A 24,805-nucleotide genomic window follows, 5' to 3' on the forward strand; every position below is an offset into this window, starting at 1 on the left:
GCGCTGTGACACTTGCAACGCCGCCACCGCCACACCGACCAGCTATGCTCCTCAGTGGTGGCGGGCATTGGGGAGGGGGGGGGCGGGGGCGAGAGCCGCCAAGCCAGGCAAGCCGCAGAGCGGCACTTGATATATTCGTAATGTTCCTTAATATTTTCATTTTGATGTAATTTGTGGCCCCGGTTTTTTAAATATCCGCTCTGTAATAATGTTTAATTTCAAGGGTCAGTCTGCCAAGGAGTATATTAAAGCTGATAAAACTCATTTTCCACAGCCTCAATATCAAGCCCAGATCAGGTTAGGAGGCCAGCCTCTGTGAATATTTCATCTTTTATCATGACGATAATGGGAAGATGACAGAGGCGCATTATTACAATGAGAGAATTGCCTCATTTTCGACAAGGGGAGGGCTATAGGGGGAACCGGCTGGCTCCGTGCTGAAAACTACTGGTCCAGGACTGGGGAGTGTTTGTCTGCTGTTGCTCAATAAAAGCAATTCTTCCAACGGAGAGGGGAAGAGAGAACTGGAGAGGGATGGAGGGAGGTGGGGAGAGAGAGACAGAGAAAGGGAAAGAGAGGGAGAGAGAGAACTGGAGAGGGATGGAGGGAGGTGGGGAGAGAGAGACAGAGAAAGGGAAAGAGAGGGAGAGAGAGAACTGGAGAGGGATGGAGGGAGGTGGGGAGAGAGAGACAGAGAAAGGGAAAGAGAGGGAGAGAGAGAACTGGAGAGGGATGGAGGGAGGTGGGGAGAGAGAGACAGAGAAAGGGAAAGAGAGGGAGAGAGAGAACTGGAGAGGGATGGAGGGAGGTGGGGGGAGAGAGACACAGAGAAAGGGAAAGAGAGGGAGAGAGAGAACTGGAGAGGGATGGGGGGAGGTGGGGAGAGAGAGAAGGTAACTTTCTCCAGATACCACACTTATTTGATTGCAATAAATAAACCCGGGGAGGTCGGTGGCTGGTTGATGGCTGGGTTTGGGTTTGAAGGGAGGGTTTGGGTTGAAGACTGGGTGGTGGGTGAGGGTAGGTGATAATCGGTGAAGGGTCCGATTTAGAATTAACTTAGCCTAATTGACCCATTAGAAGAGGACAGGGCCTGGACTATTGGGAGACGTGAGAGCAGGGGGCTAATATCCCCATATTAATATCCCGAGATTGGCTAGGGAATGAAACCATGGAACCCCAGAATGTGGTAATGACAACTCGATCCCGCGCCTTCTCCGACCAGCTTTAATAAATGGACCCAATCAGGGCGGTTCTGGCGACCACCTGTGTCCCAGGCGGGTCAGACCCATTAGACTCAGATTACAGGGGTGATGGATGCAGGCAGAGACTCCCAGCTCCCACATAATGAGGATAATAATAAAACCATCATGGCATATTTATTGCCTGGCAGGGAGACGAGAAGAAGAGGAGTCTTTCTGATAAGGTTGTTTTTTTGGACGTTTGAGAGCAAGGCTTTCAAGGAATCATGGCAGTTGTTATTGTATGACTCTAACATGATGACAGGTATGTCATTACCCAATTTAGCAACTCATTAGTGACCAATATTTTTAATAAGATAGTACTTAATAGTGCATACTCATATTATAGGACAGTACAGAGTTTTCCTGTTTTGTTTTGCAGGTTCAACATACAAATCTAATCAAACAACAGAAATACTGTTCACTAGGGCAAAACATCTTGGCTAATTTCATGAAGTTTGACTTGCTGGCTCAGTTACGTTAGCTAGACAACTTTCATAGTTTCTCCTTCTCCCCTGGCTCCTGTGCTGTTGGGGCAGCAGTTAGTGCAACATGGCTTGGTGTAACTGACTTGGTGTAACTGACGTTAACTGACCTTTTTGTCAAGTGAAAAGATGAGAGGATCATGTAGCCAGCAAATATTTTGTCTATCCTGAATAAATCCGAAAATACACCAGAAATAGTCAACATAAAAGTAAACAGTTTTATTTTAGGCTTCCTATTACGTAGCTACTGAAGTTTGTAGGCAGCTAAGATTTTGTCTATCCTGAACAAATCCTCTTTTGGCACTGGCCGTTTTAACAGCTTATAAGCCGTTCGTGAACAGCATTGATACAGTAAATATCAATATTGGTGACAATAACTGACTTTTTCGTCAAGTGAAAAGATGAGAGGAAGATGTAACCAGTGAAGTATTTATCCATGCTGAAAAAAATCCTAATGCAAAATTCGAAAAACCACCAGAACTATTTTATTTTTGGCTTCCTATAACATAGCTACTGAAGGTTGTAGCCAGAAAATATTTTGTCTGTCCTGAACAAATCCTAAGGCATAATTTGTTTTGACTGTGACAGGAGTCGAACTCTGGACCTGGTTTTCTGCACTCTGCATCTCTAACCACTCCGCTATTTAACAAGGGTCAGCCAGTAAGCCAGTCAGTCAGTAAGAGACATTTGCTCTTCTAGGCCGGCTCCACTTACGCGGTCCGGCAAAAACAGAATGTCTGTCATAAACATACACATTTACTTTAAAGGAGAGTGGACCGTCACTGTCCTTATGTATTTTTATAGTTTTTTGCTAGGCTTTTACTGACAATAGGAATCAGAGGGACACAGGGGAAATGGAGATGCAGAAGTGAAGGGTTGAGATGGGTATTGAAGCCCAGGGCCTCTTTTATCAAAATTGCATAGAAACAATCCTAAATGTATTTGTACAAACAGAATTAAGCACATAGAACATTTGGGATTTATCAAATGATCCTACAATCATTTCATGCACTCTCGTATGAAATCATCATTGACAAATAATACAATTCACACATTTCAATAATCTGTACTGGAAAAGGTTACAAAAGCAGTTTCCTTATTCCAGCACTTGGAACTGTGTGTACACACGGTCATGGCTGTGTGTAAATTTGCCAACATTCTCAAGCAAACATTCAAATTGATAAATCCCACACTTCCCACAGCAGAAATAATAGCACACATCGTCTATGGACATTTGTACGAACACATGCTAATCAATGAGCTCCCTGGTCTTGTGCCAGAAGCACTACACCGATCAGCCATAACATTATGACCACTGACAGGTGAAGTGAATAACACTGATAATCTCGTTATCATGGCACCTGCCAGTGGGTGGGATATATTAGGCAGCAAGTGAACATTCTGTCCTCAAAGTTGAGGTGTTAGAAGCTGTAAGCGTAAGGATCTGAAAAGACATTGACAAGGGCCAAATTGTGATGGCTAAATGACTGGGTCAGAGCATCTCCAAAACTACAGCCCTTGTGGGGTGTTCCCAGTCTGCACTATCAAAAGTGGTCCAAGGAAGGAAAAGTGGTGAACCGGCGACAGGGTCACTGGTGGCCCCGGCTCATTGAGGCATGTGGGGACTGAAGACTGGCCCGTGTGGTCCGATCCAACAGACGAGCTACTGTAGCTCAAATTGCTGGAATAGTTCATGCTGGTACTGATGGAAAGGTGTCAGAACACACAGCGCATCACAATTTGTTGCATATGGGGCTGCATCAGTCATGGGTGCCCATGCTGACCCCTGTCCACTACCAAAAGCACCTACAATGGGCATGTGAGCATCAGAACTGGACCACAGAGCAATGGAATAATGTGGCCTGGTCTCATGAATCACATTTCCTTTTACATCACGTGGATGGCCGGGTGCGTGTGCATCGCTTACCTTGAAGATACATGGCACCAGGATGCATTATGGGAAGGAGGCAAGCCAGCAGTGGCAGTGTGATACTTTGAGCAATGTTCTGCCAGGAAACCTTGGGTCCTGCCATTTATGTGGATGTTACTTTGACACGTACCACCTACCTGAGCATTGTTGCAGACCATGTGCACCCTTTCATGGCAACAGTATTCCCTGATGGAATTGGTCTCTTTCAGCAGGATAATGTGCCCTGCCACAAAGCAAAAAATGGTTCAGGAATGATTTGCGGAACACGACAACGAGTTCAAGGTGTTCAAGGCCTCCAAATTCCCTAGATCTCAATCCAATCAAGCATCTGTGGGATGTGCTGGACAAACAAGTCAGATCCATGGAGGCCCCACCTCGCAACTTACAGGTCTTAAAGGATCTGCTGCTAACGTCTTGGTGCCAGATACCACAGCACACCTTAAGAGGTCTAGTGGAGTCCATGCCTCGATGGGTCAGGGCTGTTTTATATATATATTAAAAAGGCAGGAATCTGCTCTCCTAGATTTAAGCTGTTTCCATCACGGGAAGCCGTTTCCTGTAAAGGGTGGACCGCGAAGAAACGAGATGTTAGTACAAATTGAATGTACCACTTGCAGCACGGAAAAAACAAAAACATCACCTAATTTGGCTTTTTGCATCTTTGAGTCCATCCTCACGTCCCATGATTCTGATGAAACAGCTGAAGCGAATCCATGCTGACAAACGACAGAGTATTTTCCAAGGTCAAGCCAAGGTACTATGCACTCTAGTAGAGTGGAAAGGCCTCCCCTCTGAGGAAAATAAGCTCTGTCATGTCAAGGTTGAGCTTGAGATGGGGGGCCGTCATCCAATCAAAGATTTCTGCCACACACCCAGAAATGCACTCAGAAGTGGGGAGAAAAGTAGTGAGCGTCAGCAGCATAGCAGCCAAGTGACTTAGTGTATAGACAGAAGATGAATAGGCTCAGAACTGAGCCCTGCTGGACACCAGGAGTAAAAGCGTGTGAGCCAGAAACCGACCCACATCACCAGATAAAAGCGACACGCCAGGCAGGAGGAATTCCAAGAACATGTAGAGCCTGAGAGATGATGTGCTAATCAATTCACCGTCCTGATGTTGTATTCCATCTGTCTCTCTCTCTATCTCTTAGTACAAGGGGCCCCCTTATTGTCTGTTTAGTCCCCAATTGCTCTCTCTCTCTCTTAGTACAAGCCAAGGGGCCCCTTATTGTCTGTTTAGTCCCCACAATCTCTCTCTCTCTCTCTCTCTCTCTCTCTTCTATTTGAATGCTGAGCAGTAATCAGCGGTCTGATGCAGTAGCGTTATGGAATCAGGGACCTCCATCAGCCCCCTCCTGCGCTCAGGCAAATATTAGAGCATCATCAGTGAGAATGTGAAACCTCCTCTGCTTCTCTGGGGCTGCTAAGATGACACTCATTTACTGAAGGATTGAGAAGGGAAGGACAAGGAGGAGTGTCCACATATCAAAGAGATCACAAAGGTTTAATAACATCTATGACTGTCTGTGTCTGAACAACAGTCACAACATTACCAAGTTGTTATCATAGTTAATGGAAACTGAATCGAAAATAAAAACTAAAGAGGAAAAAAAATATTCAGAAAAGGCAGTTTTTCTGTCAGATAACTGTAAAGATAATATGTTCTACTGAACAAAAAGAAACCTTGGACGTGAATTGTGTAGCAGCAACTTTTTTTTACTATTCTAGGTGCTTTTGCTTTTGAATTCATAGTCACATTAAGATTTGTTTACAATTTAAACTTAAACCAGTGTCCTGAACAAAATGCATTTTTGTGCAGAAATAGCATCTTAAACATGTAAACAGAGTTGTGTGTGGTCTGTAAATACAAATACAAGTGTTACATCACAAGCCTAGCAAAAATAGCTACAGAAAATACAGAAACTATCACTGTAACCTTCTGGCTAGCGATGATTTGGTGAGAAAATGGAGGTGCTTGGCTGGAGCTAAGAGATGAGTTCTGTTTTTTTACAATGTTGCATACATCTGTTTTCATTGCTTCCCTGGTCTTTATGGATTGAGTGTGATGAAATACTATAGAGAACTGCTACAGTGTTAAGGCTCTCAACAATATTATGGCCCTGGATTTAACTGGTGCTATTGACAAAGGTCTGACAGAAAGAAAAAGGTTTGATGGATTACTTTTTAGAGGATGAGCATGCAAGACAGAGAGGGGGAAAGACCTTTTTTCATTGTAGTACTCCTAGTGTGTGAACCTGACTGAAATTACAAAACATCAACAAACAAACCAGCACAAATAAAATGCAAACAAAAGATGACTTTTTAGTAGTACAAGGGGTTCCAGTCTGCAGTGAATCATTCATCCATTTATTCAGGTAAAAAGTAAAGACGTGTGCTTTGTTAACATAAGTTGCCTGACCAGTTAGCTACCATTAATATCTAGCTGGCTAATGTTAACTAATACTCTTTATGTTTCAGAAATATGTTTTCTTTGCAAACATTAGTTGCCTGGCCAGCTAGTTACAAGTATGACTTGGGTGGCAGGCTAAAATGTGTTAATATACAGTGAATATAAAAAGTCTACACCCCTGTTAAAATGCCAGGTTTTTATATGTAAAAGAATGAGACAAAGATAAATCATGTCAAAAATGTTTTAATGTGACCAATAATGTGAACAATTCAATTGAAAAACAAACTGAAATCCTAGAGAGAAAAAAACCCAAAAAAACTAGAATAACCTGGTTGCATAAGTGGGGATGTGGCTGTGTTCAGAATTAACCAATCACATTCAAATATAAGTAATTACACACCTGCCATCATTTAAAGTGACTCTGATTAATCACAAATAAAGTTCAGCTGTTCAAGTAGGATTTTCCTGACATTTTCTAAGTTGCAACTCAGAAAAAAAGCCATGGTCTGTAGAGAGCTTCCAAAGCTTCAGAGGGATCTCATTGTTGAAAAATATCAGTCAAGAGAAGGGTACAAAAGAATTTCCAAAGCATTAGATATACAATGGAACACAGCGAAAACAGTCATCATCAAGTGGAGAAAATATGGCACGACAGAGACATTACCAAGACCTGGATGTCCTTCCTAAATTGATGAAAAGATGAGAAGAAAACTGGTCAGGGAGTCTTCCAAGAGGCCTACAGCAACATTAACCCTTTGACGCGTAGGATCACACCGGTGTGATCAGGCTAGAGTGGTCCCTGAAGCATAGGATCACACCGGTGTGATCAGGTTAGAGTGGTCCCTGAAGCTTAGGATCACACCGGTGTGATCAGGTTAGAGTGGTCCCTGAAGCATAGGATCACACCGGTGTGATCAGGTTAGAGTGGTCCCTGAAGCGTAGGATCACACCGGTGTGATCAGGTTAGAGTGGTCCCTGAAGCGTAGGATCACACCGGTGTGATCAGGCTAGAGTGGTCCCTGAAGCGTAGGATCACACCGGTGTGATCAGGTTAGAGTGGTCCCTGAAGCTTAGGATCACACCGGTGTGATCAGGTTAGAGTGGTCCCTGAAGCGTAGGATCACACCGGTGTGATCAGGTTAGAGTGGTCCCTGAAGCGTAGGATCACACCGGTGTGATCAGGTTAGAGTGGTCCCTGATGCGTAGGATCACACCGGTGTGATCAGGTTAGAGTGGTCCCTGAAGCATAGGATCACACCGGTGTGATCAGGTTAGAGTGGTCCCTGAAGCATAGGATCACACCGGTGTGATCAGGTTAGAGTGGTCCCTCAAGCGTAGGATCACACCGGTGTGATCAGGTTAGAGTGGTCCCTGAAGCGTAGGATCACACCGGTGTGATTAGAACGCACTATTAGAACATCTAGGTATGAGTGACGTAACAATGGCTGGTCAGACCGCACTTTTATTTACTCACATTTAGCTCAAACCGTGTTTATATCTTCATTTCCTGATTGTAATTGTTTCAAGACCACACTAAGATATTAACCAGGTAGCGAACATTCAAATTGGGACAAGAAGGGTTACCTACGTACCAACAGGCAGCCAACACTAGCAGTTATGTTTTTCTACAATAAACATAATACACAAAAACTAATGATATTAGCGACTACTGAAGAGCATCCTACCATTCCTTGGAAGAGCTGACAACTTGTCCAAATCATTGTATAAAAACTTTCTAGAAGTTACGTTACCTACTTGTTGGTGCTGCAATGCTTTTCTATCAACCAAAGAAAAAGAAAGTTGAGTAACTCTGAGACCTGATGGTCATTTAAATTTGCCAGTTCGAACAAATTTAACTATAACTATAAACTATAAACATTGTAAAAATACTAATCATTTCAATAATATTAATAACATGCAATGAAAGCACTTGTTCTGGATATAGACACAAATATTTTAAGTTTAAAATGATTGCGACCCACCGCCCTTTCCCTCACAATAGTTTGATCCAGTACTCAGCAGTGACACATCATAACTACAGTTTGTGTTTGGAAATCTGAGGGAGTCTTTCAGTAACTAGTTCAAACAAAGGATATGTTAGAATGTTTTTTTCCTTCTACAGCTCAAAACAATAAGACATTTAGAACCGTCACCAATCTTCGTTTTCGCTGCACGGAATTACAGGTAACACTTTGTTAGCTAGCAGTTAGCTGATGGTTGTTAGCTAGCTACAGTTACACATCAACCAGCTTTTGCAGCTATTTGAATTTGAGTCAATGAGAGAAGCTTGCATTGCAATGTATGTAGTGTTCCTTACCTGGCAAGGTGACTGTTCATGTCAACTGTCTGAACGGCACTCAAACATGTAGCTAACGTGGGGTTAATCCAGTCAGTTTGTTTTGGTACGGTTCACAGACAATATCACAATTGGCAGATCTAGTACCAAAAACGATGTCGCAAACTAAAACAGTATTACAGCACTACTTTTGTTGAGAAAAAAGCTCAACGTAATCTTCAAAAATAATTTTCACTGATCGTATTTGTCCGTAACTAAATGCAAGAATCGGAATTCATAATTTGTCAAACGTTTGAGAGCTTCGTAAATAAATGATTCACACACCACCTATTGCCTGATAGATAGCCTATGTTGTATTGATACAACAAGTGAAGCGTGTCAGTATCTTTCGCACTGCGATCTTTAGCAAAATGACAGCATTTTTAAGTTTGGTCAATAATTATTCAATATACATTTTTAACAGTTACTACCGGTAAAGGTTTGCTAAAATAATAGAAAGAAAAAATGTAATGCATAACTAGTAAGCAACGTGGTATTTTTGGGAAGCTGCGGATTAAATGTATTGTGACATCATTATCAAATTCTGGAACTATTGAGTGAGTACTGAACTCACGCGCAAAGAAACTCACGCTGGGGTGCCGTTAAGGTATATGTGATACTCACACATGAAAAGATTTAAAGGAACTGCAGAAATGTCTTGCAAGTACTGGCTGTGTGCTACATGTGACAACAATCTCCTGTACTCTTCATAAGAATGGGCTATGGGGTGGGGTGGCAAGACGGAAGCCTTTTCTTAAAAAGAAAAACATCCAAGCCCGGCTGAAGTTTACAAAAACAAACATCAAGTCCCCCCAAAGCATGTGGGAAAATGTGTTATGGTCTGAAGAAACCAAAGTTGAACTTTTTGGCTATAATTCCAAAAGCTATGTTTTGGGCAAAAACTGCACATCACCCAAAGAACACAATACCCACAGTGAAGCATGGTGGTGGTAGCATCATGCTTTGGGGCTGTTTTTCTTCAGCTGGAACCGGGGCCTTAGTCAGGGTGGACGGAATTATAAACAGTTCCAAATACCAGGGAATTTTAGCACAAAACCTTCAGGCATCCATTAGAAAGGTGAAGATGAAGAGGAAGTTTATCTTTCAGCACGACAACGACCCAAAGCACACATCCAAATCCACAAAAGCATGGCTTCACCAGAAGAAGATTAACGTTTTGGAATGGCCCAGCCAGAGCTCTGACCTGAATCCAATTGAACATCTGTGGGGTGATCTGAAGAGGGCTGTGCACAGGAGATGTCCTCACAATCTGACAGATTTGGAGCACTTTTGCAAAGAAGAGTGGGCAACTATTGTCACGTCAAGATGTGCCATGCTAATAGACTCCTACCCAAAATTACTGAGTGCTGTAATAAAATCAAAAGGTGCTTCAACAAAGTATTAGTTTAAGGGTGTGCACACTTATGCAACCAGGTTATTGTGAGTTTTTCATTTTTCCCCCCTCAAAGATTTCTGTTTGTTTTTCAATTGAATTGTTCACATTATAGGTAGCATTAAAGGTGGAAAAATATAGGGGTGTGTAGACTTTTTATATCCACTGTACATAAACTACAGTTCAAAGTTTTGGGTTCACTTTTTCCATGACAACCTATGAAATATTGCAAAATTAAAGAGGAAATATAGGGCTTGAAATAATTATTTTTAATAAATGTGTCCATCAAACTTTGCTGTCATCAAAGAATCCTCAATTTGTAGAAATTACAGCCTTGCAGACCTTTGGCATTCTAGTTGGCATTTTGTTGAGGTATTCTGAATACATTTCATCCCATGTTTCCTGAAGCACCTCCCACAAGTTGGATTGACTTGATGGACACTTCTTATGTACCAAACGGCCAACCTGCTCCCACAACAGCTCAATAGGGTTGAGATATGGTGGCCAATACCTTATAGACAAAATACTAGCTGGCTGCTTCTTCCCAAAATAGTACTTCCGTAGTTTGGAAGAATGCTTTGGGTCATTGTCCTGGCATTTCAAAATGGATTGATAGCCTTCCTTCCTCAAGATCCCATGTACCCTGTACAAATCTCCTACTTTACCACCACCAAAGCACCCCCAGACCATCACATTGCCTCCACCATCCTTGACAGATGGCGTCAAGCACTCTTCCAGCATCTTTTCATTTGGTCTGTGTCTCACAAATGTTCTTCTTTGTGATCCAGACACCTCAAACTTTAATTTGTCTGTCCATAACCCTTTTCCCAATGTTCCTCTATCCAGTGACTGTGTTCTTTTACCCATCTTAATATGTTCTTATTATTGTCCAGCCTAAGATGTGACTTTTTCTTTGTGTACTGCATATAAATATATATTATATATATATATATATACATGACTCCCTTTTAACACATTGTAACACTAATTTAGAAAATGCCTTTTTGACACTGGCATGACAATGATTACTGAAATGATCACAGCTTCACAGAAAATAAATAGATAGACCTTAACGTCTACCTAAATAAATCTGAGCAGGCCTGTGCTGAGGAATAAGTGAAGGAACACGGAGGGCAACAGAGGTCAGCACAGATCTGCCACTGCCAACAAAACAGGCGGAATGGTGGGGGGCGAAGGGCCTCCTCGGTCTCTGTCCACCCCGAAATATCTGCCACGGGGGTGCGGGGAGATGGAGGGAGGAGGAGGAAGGATGGGTACCAGACTGGGGCACCTCAGGGAGCTTTGTAGGAAGAGCCATGCACCATGTCTTCTGCTACTGTTGTTCCCTCATTTGATTTGAATGAATAATGCATGGAAGGGGTGGTGGGGAGGGGGGAACCCCAGTCTTAAAGGAGCCCTGCCACAGTGGGAGTCATTACGGAGCACACACCACTGTGATGAGGAGAGTGAGTGTGTGTGTGTGTGTGTTTGTGTGAGAGAGAGAATGGGGGATGGAGAAAGAAAAACAAACAAGAAGAAAGAAGGAAGGAAGGGGGCCCATGGAACCGGAATCAAACATTCCAGACGTGCCATTTATTGAGTTCATTTATCATCTCATGCTTTTTTTTCCATATTCCATGTTTTGTTGTTGTTTTCCTTTTTTATCTATTAATTTATCTGTTTGTATTCAATTGAAATTGTCCAACATTAACTGGCTCATTTTGCTTCTATTAGTTGTGCAGGTAGTGTTTTTGTTGATATCAGTGTAAACAAACTCTATTAGAGTATGGTCCTCTATAACTGTGGGTGCAGGATTAGATGGGGGGGCACAACAGTTGGTCAGAGTCAGGTATTTGTTATTGGACGTCAATAAGAGAGTCACACCTATATACCAGTATATACGGAGAGACACTTTAAAAATCCCAACAAAATATCAAGAAATCAACTCAGAAGGAGAGAGAGTCACATGCATTCAAGAGAAGCCCTTAAAAGTTGAGGCAAAGCTAAAGGCTTTGTTTCCTACCGAGCTTTACATCTTCCATCCAAACATGATATCTACAAATACTGAAGCAGTGAGTAGGCAGTGGTCAGCATAGCTGGAAAGTTGTAGTATCTGACATGGGGGGGGGGGGGGCAGTTGATTTCTGCCACCAAATGTTTTCGTGCCCCACACTGTAATTTAAAACAAAAAGAAACAAAGGCATTGGGATGGAAACCGTTACCCTCTGGGTCATAATCACAATGCTGAGCCCTCTCCAACACTATCAGCTTATCAACACCCCTAGTGGAAGCTTGTCAAATATTCTGGGCACTCGGACATACATCGAATTGACTGGAAGCTGCCGAGAATACTCTGACAGTACATTTACAGGGAACACACACACACACACACACACACAAAACATTGTTAAATGATAGATAAAGAGAGTAAAGAAATACAGATACCCACTCAAAGACTCCCCTCGCACAATACAGAGCATATATTCAAACATGCGTGGAATCTCAATCCGACCAATGGAACCGCACCCCTTCGCGACGTGCGGGGGTGGGCGGCGGTTTGTAGCTGGGTGCCAGGTTCGTTCGAGTCCTCTGAAGCGCGTGAGCCTGCGTGTAAGCTCTCAGCTCACGGCGAGGAGAGTAGCGGTCTAGATAGGTGTTATCACTCATTCCGATTCCATATTACAGCATGACGGATGAGCCCCCGCGGGCCGGCGAGCATCGCACCGGCGCTTATTACCGCCGCTCTTAAGTGGGAGTTGATTTAGCTTAAATAGGTTGTTTCATAAGGAGAAGACACCGGCGCTGTCACAGGCTCTCTGTTCCCCGTGCTCCGCAGCCACTACCTTAATTGAATAAGGCCTCCTCTACATACCTATTAGAGCGCTTAGCTACACACCCTGCTCCAATAATTGCTTATACAACCGGGCTAATTCTGCCAGTCCCCCCGATTCTCCTCTCATCTTCCCAAATGGGTGATATTTCATGCTGTTAATAATATAAGCTACATTAATGGGTGCTACAGAGAGAGAAGACAGGATCCCTTGGTCCTGGGTAGGCCAGTCTGCTCAGTTGAGGTGAAAGGGGAGCCAGTAGGCTGTGTCTGGTGGCATGGGTTTTTTAGGCCCTTGAATTTGGGAGACCTCTCATCGCGTTCATAACGCGCTCTCTTAAAAAGCTATTTCAAACGATTTAAAGGTGCTACGCATGGGAATTGTGTGGTTCTTTTTTTGCCTTTTATTAGCAGAACAACTGATGTCTGCAGGAGCAGTGAAATAATGGTGTTTTCGCAGCATTACATCCCCGACAGTGTTGTGATTGGCTGTGATATTCGCCAACTGGTTATATGCACATGTACCACTGAAGCATGGGTTTGACTCCAGCCCACGGCTATTTGAGCCTAACTCTCCATTATCTTCTCTGTCTCTCAATCAGATAAAGCACAAAATGCTAAAAGTATATCTTTACAAACAGCGCCTGTTTGCTTGCGATTCAACGGGTTTAGGCTAGATAGGGACCATCATAGCGCCCCATTCATTTCCCTAGGTCCTCTCTGGCTTGAACAGAGTATTCGCTGATGCAACAATGGGACGAAATCTAAAGCGTTTATGTTAGGCGGCGCTGCCGGCTGCCAACCCCCCCAGAGCCCAACACTGTGGTCCGTCAATCAGTCACGTGTCTTCAGTGTATAAAAGCAGTCGTTTGTCATTAGCTCCCCACCGCCACACGTGCTTGCGTACACGCACAAATTGCGTGCACGCATATACAGAAAAACACAAGTATTAATCTGCACACGCGTTCATCCACGCGCGCACCCCCCCCCCACTCCCCCCGAAAGCATTCCTGTGCCACCCCATGCACCATGTGGCGCCCCCCTCCATGTGCCCACTGTGCCCTCTGGTTGTGGGTGATTGATGAGAGCGACGGTGAGACGGATCATTTGGGTGGCCCTATCTAGAGAGGACGTAAATCACAGCAGTCCCGCTAATTATTCTTTTCACCGGCACGTCTGGCAGGATCGGCTAGAACCCATCGAGTTGTTGCGCGGGGGGGCGGACAAAAGAAACATCAATAAGTCCCAAAACGATTTGATCTCACCACTCACTCAAGCCGGTGACACCAGGTTTAACGAGGAATTCTCAGAGGGAGAGAAGAGTCAGAGGGAACAACAGAGGCCATTATTACATCATATTCTCCAGGAAGATGTGTCCTGTCATGTGTACAGGCGTTTTGGTGTCTGCCTCACATCCAGACGTTTGGCGTTTTTCGAAGCCTGGTTTTAAATATTGTTTGGTCCTTACCACCTCCTTCTTTATGGTCATTAACATGGCAGGACAACACAAACAGTTGTCGGACCAGGCTAGCGTTCATGTTCTACGGATAGTTTAGAAGAAAGGAAAACACTCAGTAATTCACTGCCTTGTCCTATAATTAGGTTTGTGTCTAAATGGTTAGGGTTTTAATCCAAAGAGGCGTTTATTACAGCAGTTACGATACCCTAACAATATTGGACATATTGGGAGATAACATTAGAAAATGTTCAATCTTCTTCTTGCGTTAAACAAAATAACCCAGAGATACCAACACCCACATCTTTCCAGGCTCTATGCCAGTGTTGTTAATGTTCTCTGGCCTGGTGGATCACACAGTTAACACAGGACCAGTAACTGTTGCTACAGGACCAGGCTGGGTGATGGATGGCTGTGGCAGGAATGAGGACCCCCAGGCGCCTTAGGCAGGGTGACCCATTACAACTTTTCATTAAAACGTCTGCCCGATGACCAGCCTTGATTTGTCCATAATTTATGATGCCATTATGGGCTAATTAGTGCCACAATCCCTGTGCCCTATTCAGTGCAGCTCAGCAAAGCACACTGTTAACATTCTTGGCAGTTTGGCACATGGCTCGATTTTTACTCTAAAGCTAGCAACAAAGATTTTGATTATTAATCTTGGTTCATTGTTGACAGTTGAAGTTGGCTCATTATTTATATTTACCTCATCCATTTATATTCTTCAGTAATCAATTGATAGAAAATATATCAAATTAAATGATCAGATATATCTGCAGAAGTGGCGTAGGCCTTTAAAAACAGTTGCTCTACAGGGGGCCTCATTGAGTGCTGAAGTGATCAAAGTCACTGCCCTGCAGTACAGCTGAGTCACTGGGTAGATATTAGACATGGTTGCATCGAGCGCCATGAACTCCGTTATGGTTGCTGCCCAGCGTGTGTGTGCCAGTGAAAAGGTCCTCCAATGATGTGTTAAAAATGTGAACATCACCACTTATGTTCTAAAAGATGAACCACTAGAAAGTTACATCCTCCTTCATGACTTGAAAAATACATTTTTGAGGCATACAGGTTTTGTTGATGGAGACTGTGGGAAAGGAGAGTTTTTTTTGCTGAAAAAGCAGCGGGGCAGAATCGACCAACGAGACAGCAACAGTGAACCTGAGGCACTGAACCACCTAAGGCCACTCTTTTTCCTGATTTTGATTAGAGAGGAAAAATATCTTCAGGATTTTTTGTAATCACTTTTTGAGTTCCCGTGTGGATCTCATTTTGATCAGATTGATTTGTCAAACGATAATAGAGCCAAAAAGCCTGTCCGTTCATATAGACTGAAGCCCTCAACATTGTCAATCTGCACTGATAGAGCCAGAGCAACAGGACAAGTCTGGATAGGAAAGTCCTCTCTCCTCCTCACCAGCTTGGCTGGAAGGAAAGGAGATCTCATCAAAGCCAGAGCACCCAGGCGTGAAAGTCAATCCACTGCACGCGTGTGTTTTATTTATTCATTAGTGACACCAAGCTTGGGGAAGACAAAAAAAAAAGAAAGACAAAGTTCCATTCAAATAAGCAGGGGGTCCCTGGGGCGGGGGGGACGGAGTGTGTGGGGGTGAGGGTGCTGATGGTAGGGAGGGGTGGAAGACAGGGATGGGATGAATTCTTTTAATTTAGGGAGACCTCTGGGGAAATTGCGCCCGTGCGCACACACAATTATAATAGTCATCAGTGAAGCGCGCACGTGAAGAAGACAAGCACCATGCAGGAAGGGATATCAGAAGGGGAGAGAAGAAATGATTTTTAGCGTTATCATTTCAAGTCTTATCCTAGAGTCGTTCCCTCTCACACACAATGACGTACAGACGCAAGCAAATACACACACACACACAATCTCTGTCTCATTTTGGAAATTCTAAATGTGAGTGATGTATAGGTAATGCATGACAGTTAACTGACTGTTGGCACGATCATCATAACTGGCCAATTATCATCTTATAATGGGCACTAAGTAGTCCCAAATTAGGGTCAGTGCCCTTCATTTCAGCAGACAGTTTTCTTTCTGTTAACCTCTGTGATAGCGATACACAGAGACCATTTAACTAACCCCACGGGGATGCCCCGGGCTAATCAATGACCACTTTGGATGGACAAAGTCAAAGAATCACAATCTGCCGCTTTAAATAGTCATATTGGGTCCTGGCTCAAGTGAGGTTGGAAACATAAATAAATAAAACAAAGCATAACAAATTAACTCTGAGCTTGTATTGGCCACATTGAGATGTATATTGTCATTAAAGCATTGCTAGCGTGTCTAATAACTATTAAAAATTACTTATAGTGATCCTCGTTTTAAGAAGTTGATTGTTTTGGAGAATATTGTCGCATAAAAGGGAAATCAAAAGAACATTTAAGAACATATTTTGTTCAGATACAGTGTCAGTGTCAATATCTAGTGGCACATCAGGAAACAGTCCCCACCCACATGTTGTTTAGCAGTAACCTTTTTCTTTGAGTGAGGTATAACCAAATTCATTTAACTAGAGGATATAACCATACTGTATATGGATGACTCTCCTAAGTCAACCTGGAGTTTTTTAGTTTTTTTTTTTAGAAAATCATCATTCTTGACTTTCAATTTCAAATCCCCAAATCTGTTTTTCAACAATTCTCCTACAAGCATATTGCAACTGCCTAAGTCGTCTTTATTGCTGCGGCTCTCATGTGGCCTCTGAGCGTGGTAAAGTGGGACCCCAGGCCCTCTGTCGCCTCTGGCTCATATTCAGAGAGACACCAAAGTGAGGATCTCCTCCACAGCCCATCTCGGTGAGTCGATCCACTAAATGAGTTACCTGTCTTGGAGGCTAGCTTAGATAGAATGAAGGACTCCCATGTCAGTTATATTAACCCCAAACTCCTCCATCCTTCTAACCCTCTCCCCTTACATTCCACAAAAAAATCTATCTTGCACACCCCCCCCCCTCCCCACCACATAATTCTCCCCCATCATTCTCCCTCCAGCCAAATCATCTTCTCTTTGCATAATGCTCTATTTAAACTGATAGCGGTGACATGAGCAGTGGAGAGCCCTCGGAGAAAGATGGTATGACGGAGAGAGAAAGAGAGGAAGCCATGTGGTTTCATCCTCCTCCCTCTCCTCCGTAAGAGCAGCCCGGGGATGTGGACTGAAGCACTGACCTCGGTGACAGTTATTATCCGTAAGGTCAAGGACCAGACCCCTGTCCCACGAGCAGGACACGACTCCTCCTAATGTAGATCCCCACTGGGCCTGGCCCCCCTCTACTCCCCCCCTCCACCCATCACCAGCTCCTCAACTACTCTTATCATCATTCCTCCATTGAGAGAAGTCGTAGTGGCATGGAGTTATATGGTACGTGACACCATATATCTGATGAGGCTCTGGGAGAAAGAGATATCCTTCCTCCGTGCCACTGGGAGACTCACTCTTCTGCTTGTTCTCATACATATAAAGTGCCTTTGGAAAGTATTCAGACCCCCTCACTTTCTCCACATTTTGTCCAGTGTGTCATTTATTTTGACGTTGTTCATCAGTCTACGCACAACGCTCCATAATGACAAAGGGAAAACACCCTTTGGAGTGTGTTTGCAAAGTTCCACAAAGGGTACCAATAATTTTAGAGGGCACTGCCTGAATTCTGCTGAAGTGGATGTATACTATATCATGACGACTGGGCTTGTTCGTTATTATGTGTTGCTATCTTCTAAATAATGAACAGTACATTATTATTACATTTAATAATGTGATTATTATCTGTTTTATACATCTGTCCACTATACATACTAAAACAAACTATAGTGTGCACAATAACCCATTAAAATCATGATTTCTAAAAATACATTTTAAACAACTCCTGCTTTAATGCTACAGTAATACTAATTTTAACCCAGTGAGCAAAATAACTTGAAGAAATTTTTCCATAGTCTTTTTATCCATATATACATATTTCCAACTACCATTAAAGTGTTATCCCCAGGAGGAATGTACACCAAAAATACCCAACTGTGAAACACCCTACCTCGAGAAGAGAAACTAAAGTGAAACATAGTTCAAGTTAAAGTAAAGACAACTTTATCCATCTTTCACCTGGCGTTGCATTGTTGAACATTCCAGTGGAGTGTGGGCAGACACACAACACAACCTCATAAATTTAAATGGCGGCTGCACCAGAATGTCAATATCGTCTCTCCTCCCCTCTCCTTCCTGCTGCTACCAATTTATATTTTCCATATAGGTCCTTAAATGGCAAATGGAAGTCATTGCGTGCCCTTCTTTCCCTCCCAGCTCTCCCCTGGAGACTGAGGCGGTCAAAAGTCAAGGAAATTCTGATTCTGCTCCTCATCGCACCAAGGGCACCTAAACACAAGCCAAACAGCTCAACCGTTCTATAGGCATCTGGGCAAACTGCTGCCCCCTCTCAGAGATTATGTGCTATTCTAAATGGTAATTATAAGAGAGGTTTTCTCTCTTTGACTCAACAGCCTCAATGCAAAAGACAAAGAGAAAGGATGGAGGAGAGACAGACCGTGAGAAAGGTATAGAATAAAAGAACAATATTGAGAAGAAGAGAGAAGAAAGAGAGGAAGAAAGGTAGAAGACCGAAAGAGAAAACGGGAGAGAGAGGTAGAGTAGGTAGGTGCGATAAAGACAGTGGATATGTAAATGGTGAGTCACAGAGTTCAGGAGGAAACGGTCAGAATAATGTGGCCCTGACCTAAGGGCCGGGCGTCGGGGGGCCAGGGGGCCGGTTCCCATCTCTCAGTGGTTATCATTATGTTTGGGAGAGGTCATCAGTCTGTGAGGGGAGAGGCTTCTCTCTCAGAGGGCAAAGGTGAGGCGGCCTGGGGAACAAGGAGAGGTGAGGGCCAACACCAGCGAGGGTCAGTGGCTGACGTTAGCAATGCAACGATGCCAGCGATGCTCGCCCCATCTTTAAGTTTGTTCAACCCCGTTTTAACCGCCATCTGTCCATCACTGAAACTCCGGCCTTACTGGTCTCTGTTCATTTGTTTTGTGCAAACACGTCCAGTGTAACGTGTTTCATTTATTTTTCCCACCATGGAAAAATACATGCCTATATCATTACCTTCATTTACTTACATTACAGCTCCGGAAAAATTAAGAGACCACTGGACCTTTTTCATTTCTTTCCAAAAAAGTTGAAAAGGAAAGTTTTGAGTGAGGAACAGAAGCGTTCGATTTACAGTTGCCTCCTAATTTTTTCCAGAGCAGTGTGTACACTTCTTGAATTCTGAGTTCCAAATGATAACTTATTTGTTCAGGGTAAAGTAGCTCCAAACTGATCAGGAATAGTCTGTTATGAATATATCTTCATTGATTCCAGTTGTGCACCATCCGACCGTGTGTTGCAAAGATTCGGCTTTTTTTGTTTGGAAAAGATCCCGGAGATGAATGATAAGAGAAGGGCTCTTACACAGCATAAAATTCACACCGCCGGCCTGTCAAAAATACATGGAGCAGCGATTAGAAATCCTCTCCACTACAATTGGCTCAGTGGACCACATAAGGTGATATTTCCATTGAGGAGAGGGAGACGGTGCCTGTTGGCACTAAAAGAGTCCGGGTCCCTTTCATTGTCAAGCTTTTCTCTGCTTTTTTATTTCACTCGACAACACCCTGCTCTTCATCAGGGGAATTACGCCACAAACAGACTCATCACCGACCCAACTGTCCTCTCCAATTGCTTCGTTCCACGGGCAGGCTAATTAGTTTTAAAAAGAGAGAAAGATACCAACAAGGAGATAAAGCCCCGGCTATCTAGTCGGTTAGTGTGTGTGTTTGCAGCGGTGATTGTTGTGTGTTAGTCGTCCCACTCTTTATTTTGCGCCCGAGAAAGAAAGCCTTCAAAGGAGCGATTGTGCGGCGTCAGGGCTGAAGTGGTCTGTTGGTAAGAGGCAGCAGGGTTGAAGGCGGACAACACAACAAACATGGCAGGATCTAATCACAGCCCCGGCTAATGTAAACAATGTCATTTTTTGCCCTTAATGAGCCAATTTTCCACGAATACGAGAGGCTAACAATTGGGGCAGTGGCTTTGATGTGCTTCATTTGAAGGTTTGTTTGTGATCGCTGGCACTTTTGTTGGAAGCCCTGCGCGGGGGCCCTTTCATCTTTCGGCCTGAAAAGGGAAAGCTACGATCCACGTCTCACTTGGTCGGAATACAACAACAACAAAAAAAATGGAGAGAAAAAACTAGAGAAAGAAAAAATAGATGAGAAACCTCCCTTTATATAATAATTATAATAAACAATCTCTTATCAGCTGACCTGCTCTTGTGCTCCCCCTCCCTCCAGCCTCCCCCTCCTCCCCCTGACCCTCCCCATCATCGTCCTAGGCTCCTCGGGAACACGCATACAAAGTGGCGGATGGGAATGAAACGACGCGGCCGAGCCGGATTGAGCCGGGCGTCTACTGCGATCAAATGTCGGGCTCATTAAAAGGCGCCCCAGTGTGTGGAGTGTGGTCGCCAACGGGAGGCTTCATTAACATGGCGCTGACAAAAGGTGACGCAGACCAAAGAGGCAGCCGGCAGGGGCCAGGTGTGTGGCGCGGTGCCTTTCAACCCCGCACCGGGGCCACGGGCTCTGAACGCTGGCCGACAACCACCAAGAACAGGCTTGTTCCGGTGGGGGCAAGAGAGGGAGAGTTTGGAGAAAAGGAGTGCAAGTCGAAGAGGGAGAGAGAGTTAAAGGAAGAAATTGAAAAATGAAGAGATTAAATAAAAGCAGGGTAAACGTGAAAGACAGACAGGAAAAAGGGACAGCAGTGTACCGTTTGTAGAGATTGAATGAGACATTTTCATTATGATAAGGGTTGTGCCATAATCTATAGCTACACAATCAATCAGTGTGAGTCATTAAAGAGTCAGTGAAAATAATTAGATTTAGGTTCAACTGTGGTATCTTCTACAGACAACTTTCGAACAGTTCCTGACCCAGACTAAAAGTTAGAATTACATTTGACATCTTGCACTATCAATGTGCCACGCCATCACTAAAAATCAAGCTGAACACCACACTTCCAGACTTACCTCAAGATGAAGCTTACATTTCCCCGCCACTATTTTATTCATCCTCCACAATCTCCACAACTTCTTATTCTTCTCTGAATCACCTGTAAGCCAGTCAACTTTTTCAAGAGTTGGAGATTTGAAGACACTGGAAGTAAGAATTACAAGCATCTGACAGAAAGAGAGCCAGAAATAACGGGAAATGGTTGGAGGTGGGAACGGCCGGGTGACCGAAGGCGATGGGAGTCTGTGTGTCCAGGCCTATTCCAATCAATCAGTGTAGTGGAGGTGAAGTCAACTGCAGGCTAGTCAGTCCAGGCCCCAGAACACACCTCTCTCCCCATGAGTCAGGGGCCTCTGGGGGCCACACAAACCCCACCTGCTGTGCCCCCGGTAACCAGCTGTCAAGTCAACAAATCCACGTGTGCCCCCACATCTGTCTATTGGGATGAGGGAGGGGGGGCTTGTATGTCTGGCAGGTTTGTGTGTTTGTTTGTTTGTGGGCATGTTAACACGGAATGAAAGGAACGGAAGTTGTGTTCCCAGCTAGTGAGGTGGGAGGGGCTGTTCAGGGTCAAGGGTCAGAGGTGAAGAAGACAAGCAGTAGGGCTGCATCACAGCCTGCATCACCAGGTCATTCCTGAGACTGTGCTATCCCGTGGCATTTCGAGATACGCTCTTCCACTCACACATTCCTACGGAAACAAAATGATCCACCCCACATGCTCTTTTATCAAATACGTCTTACAACATCCATATCCCCCTACGGAATGTCCTTTTCAAATCCATTTCAGCATTTGTTTGTTCAGGAGACAACAGTGGTGCCTAGCAGTGATAAAGGAGACAACTTACAGCGCTCACATCCAGGTCCATGACCCAGGAAACTCCCAGTCCACCGCAGAAGAAACACTGAAAACAGGGATGTTTTTGGGAGGGAAATCAATAAGGTCTTGTTATAGGAAGCATTCCCAGCTGGGTTTTCCTCTGCTCCGTCCTCCCCTGTGCCCCTGAGGTAGACGCCGGTACTTTGTTACATCGTTGTAGCTGTGAGCCTTGGAGACCGCCGCAAAGCCCTATACCGTGCTGAAGCGTATTAGCCAGGGCCATGTCAATGTGGGCTAAAGCTGGCCTGGCATGGGAGAAATGGGTCTGTCCGCTGGGCAGATAGAGAAGGGGCGGTGGGGGGGTTACACAGAGAGATAGAGAGAGAGAGGAAGAAGAGAAAAAGAGAGATCAAAACACCCAGGAAGGAGAAAGCTCTTTTGTTTAGACGTACCGGTTGATTCCTACAGTTCTTTCACTGTGTCGTTGAACGTTAAGCTGTTTGTCAAGGCGTGCTACGAAATCACTAGTTTTCCCGCTGCTATGTGGTGTCAGCTTTGACAGACAAAGCCAGACAGCTGGGAGAGCCCATCACTTCAGGTTGAGAAGGGAATGAGACTGAATGAGAAGGCTGAGAAATTCACAGCTGATGGCTTTTTAGAGGGCTAGCTACCCCCCCACCCCCTTTACCGCAGAATCCAGGGCCTTGAACACTTCTCATTCTCTATCATTTACTTGGCATTCTCTCTGCGGTAAATTTTGTTTGTTTTGCATAATTCTCCAGGGTGGCAGAGGGACTGTTGCGTGGGGATGGTGATGTCCCCAGTCCCATCCCCACCTCTGACCACCATCTCTACCTTTTCCGAAGCACGCCCCCCCCCGCCCACCTTGCACTCCAACCTCCACCTCCTCCCCCTTACTAGCCGCCCCTCAACGCTCCCTGTCCCTGTCTCTCCAGGAGGCAGTTGTCAATCAAGTGATTCTCCCAGAATCCCTCTGGAGCTCATTGTGCCCGCCGGTCGCCAGAGGAGCCAAGCGCCAGCGAGGCAGTGGAGAGCCGCAGATGGAGGGAGCGCTGTCAATCATTGTCACTAATTATTAATTTCTGTCACTCAGCCCCTGTGGCTACAATGCGCTTGCTCTCTCCCTCCCTCTTCGTGCCTTGTTCCCTCTCTCTCTTCCTCCTCCTGCCTGGCTCCTCTCTCTCTGCCTCCCTCCTCCTCCCTGGTTACTCTCTCTATCTCGCTCCTCCTGCCTGGTCCCTCTCTCACTCCCTCCCTCCTAACGTGGCCCTCTCTTCTTGCACCTCCTGCCTGGTCCCTCTCTGCCTTCTCCTTCTGCCAGCTCGCCCTCCACCCCCACTCTTTTGGTCCCTCTCTCCCAACCTCTGCCTCACCCCTCTCCCATTTCTTCTCTCTCCCTCACCCTCGCCACCCCAGCAACTCTGTCGTTCCCCCTTCTGTTCCGCTCTGCCCTCATCGCCATCCCTCACTCATCGCCCCCCCCGCCCCCACCCCCACTTGCCTCTTCCACTGGTGAGTTGATTTTGGTATGCCACCCCAATGGCTGCAAAGTTCAACCTTTCATTATGTGGCGCACACAGGCACACAACACTTCCTCCACCCGGGTCAGTCCCCTTGAGTCCCCCCCCCCCTCCCCCCACCTTTTAATTGTATGCTGCACACCCTCGGTCCCCTCTCCACCCTCCTGCCACTCCTCCCTCCTGCACCCCCCCCCCCCCCCCCGGCTCACTCCGCCCCATCCATCATTGTTCCTCACTGAGCGCTGATGGAAAGACAGGGAAAGGGTTTGTTGAAGAGGGCCAGCCGCCACGTTGGCGCGAGGTTTTTCAACTTGAATTCGAGGAACTCGCTGCCCGTATACTTTTTTTTTAATTAGCACGCACTCAGCTTTGGTGCTCTGATGTCGTTAGATGGCCGGTAATGAAGGGTCGTGAACCCCGTGTCTAACCAAGGCAATGCCGGCCGGCCCACTCCCTCTAAAGGTTCTGATCTGTTTTCTTTAACCTCATTAACCAGAGGTGGCCGACCGGACAGGGAGAAAGGCCAGACAGCAGTTAGCAAAAACACAAACCTACACAATATTGAGGGCCCGACACTGGCGCGCACACACACACACACACACAATTTAGAGGGCCCGACGCTGGTACACACACACACAAACATACACATTAGTGTGACAAATTATAACATTTATGGACAAAAACTATTCAGGTCTGGGAGATGCCAGACTGTTATTTGGTCACAGATGGCTGTATATTTTTTCACACTGAGTCATGGTAATCTTTTGGGCGAGACGTTCTGACCAGACACCTGGAGTTCTGAAACAGGAGGTGTGATAACTGCCTGGCTACCCAAACTCCTTGCACACACACATGTTCTTCTCTGTAAGAATTCTGGATCTGAACGGTTGTAAAAAATACCTAAACTTCTGATTGGTCACTGTAATCCATGGGGCCCATCTCATTGGTCTAATCGGTAGGCTCAGAGCTAGAATGTGGTTGAAGTGCAACGGAAGGAGTCACAGAACTAAATATGTAGCAAAGGACAGAGAGACAGAAGATTTCGGTTTATGTTATCAGGGGAAGAAGTTCAAAGTCTCCTTTAACATGTATTCCACTAAAGGAATGCTACTGTGGAAATGTCCATGACAGGATCAATTCTATCACCCACAAATTACTGAGTATTTCAGTACCCTTCATTGTAACATATGGGTTAAAAGTTTAATTTCTCCCTGGGATTTTCTGTAGATGGGCTCCCATGTAGCACATTTGGTAAGAGCATGACTATTGCAACACCAGGAGTGTGGGTTTGA

This window comes from Esox lucius, chromosome 20 (assembly GCF_011004845.1).
Source record: "Esox lucius isolate fEsoLuc1 chromosome 20, fEsoLuc1.pri, whole genome shotgun sequence".
Lineage (NCBI taxonomy): Eukaryota > Metazoa > Chordata > Actinopteri > Esociformes > Esocidae > Esox > Esox lucius.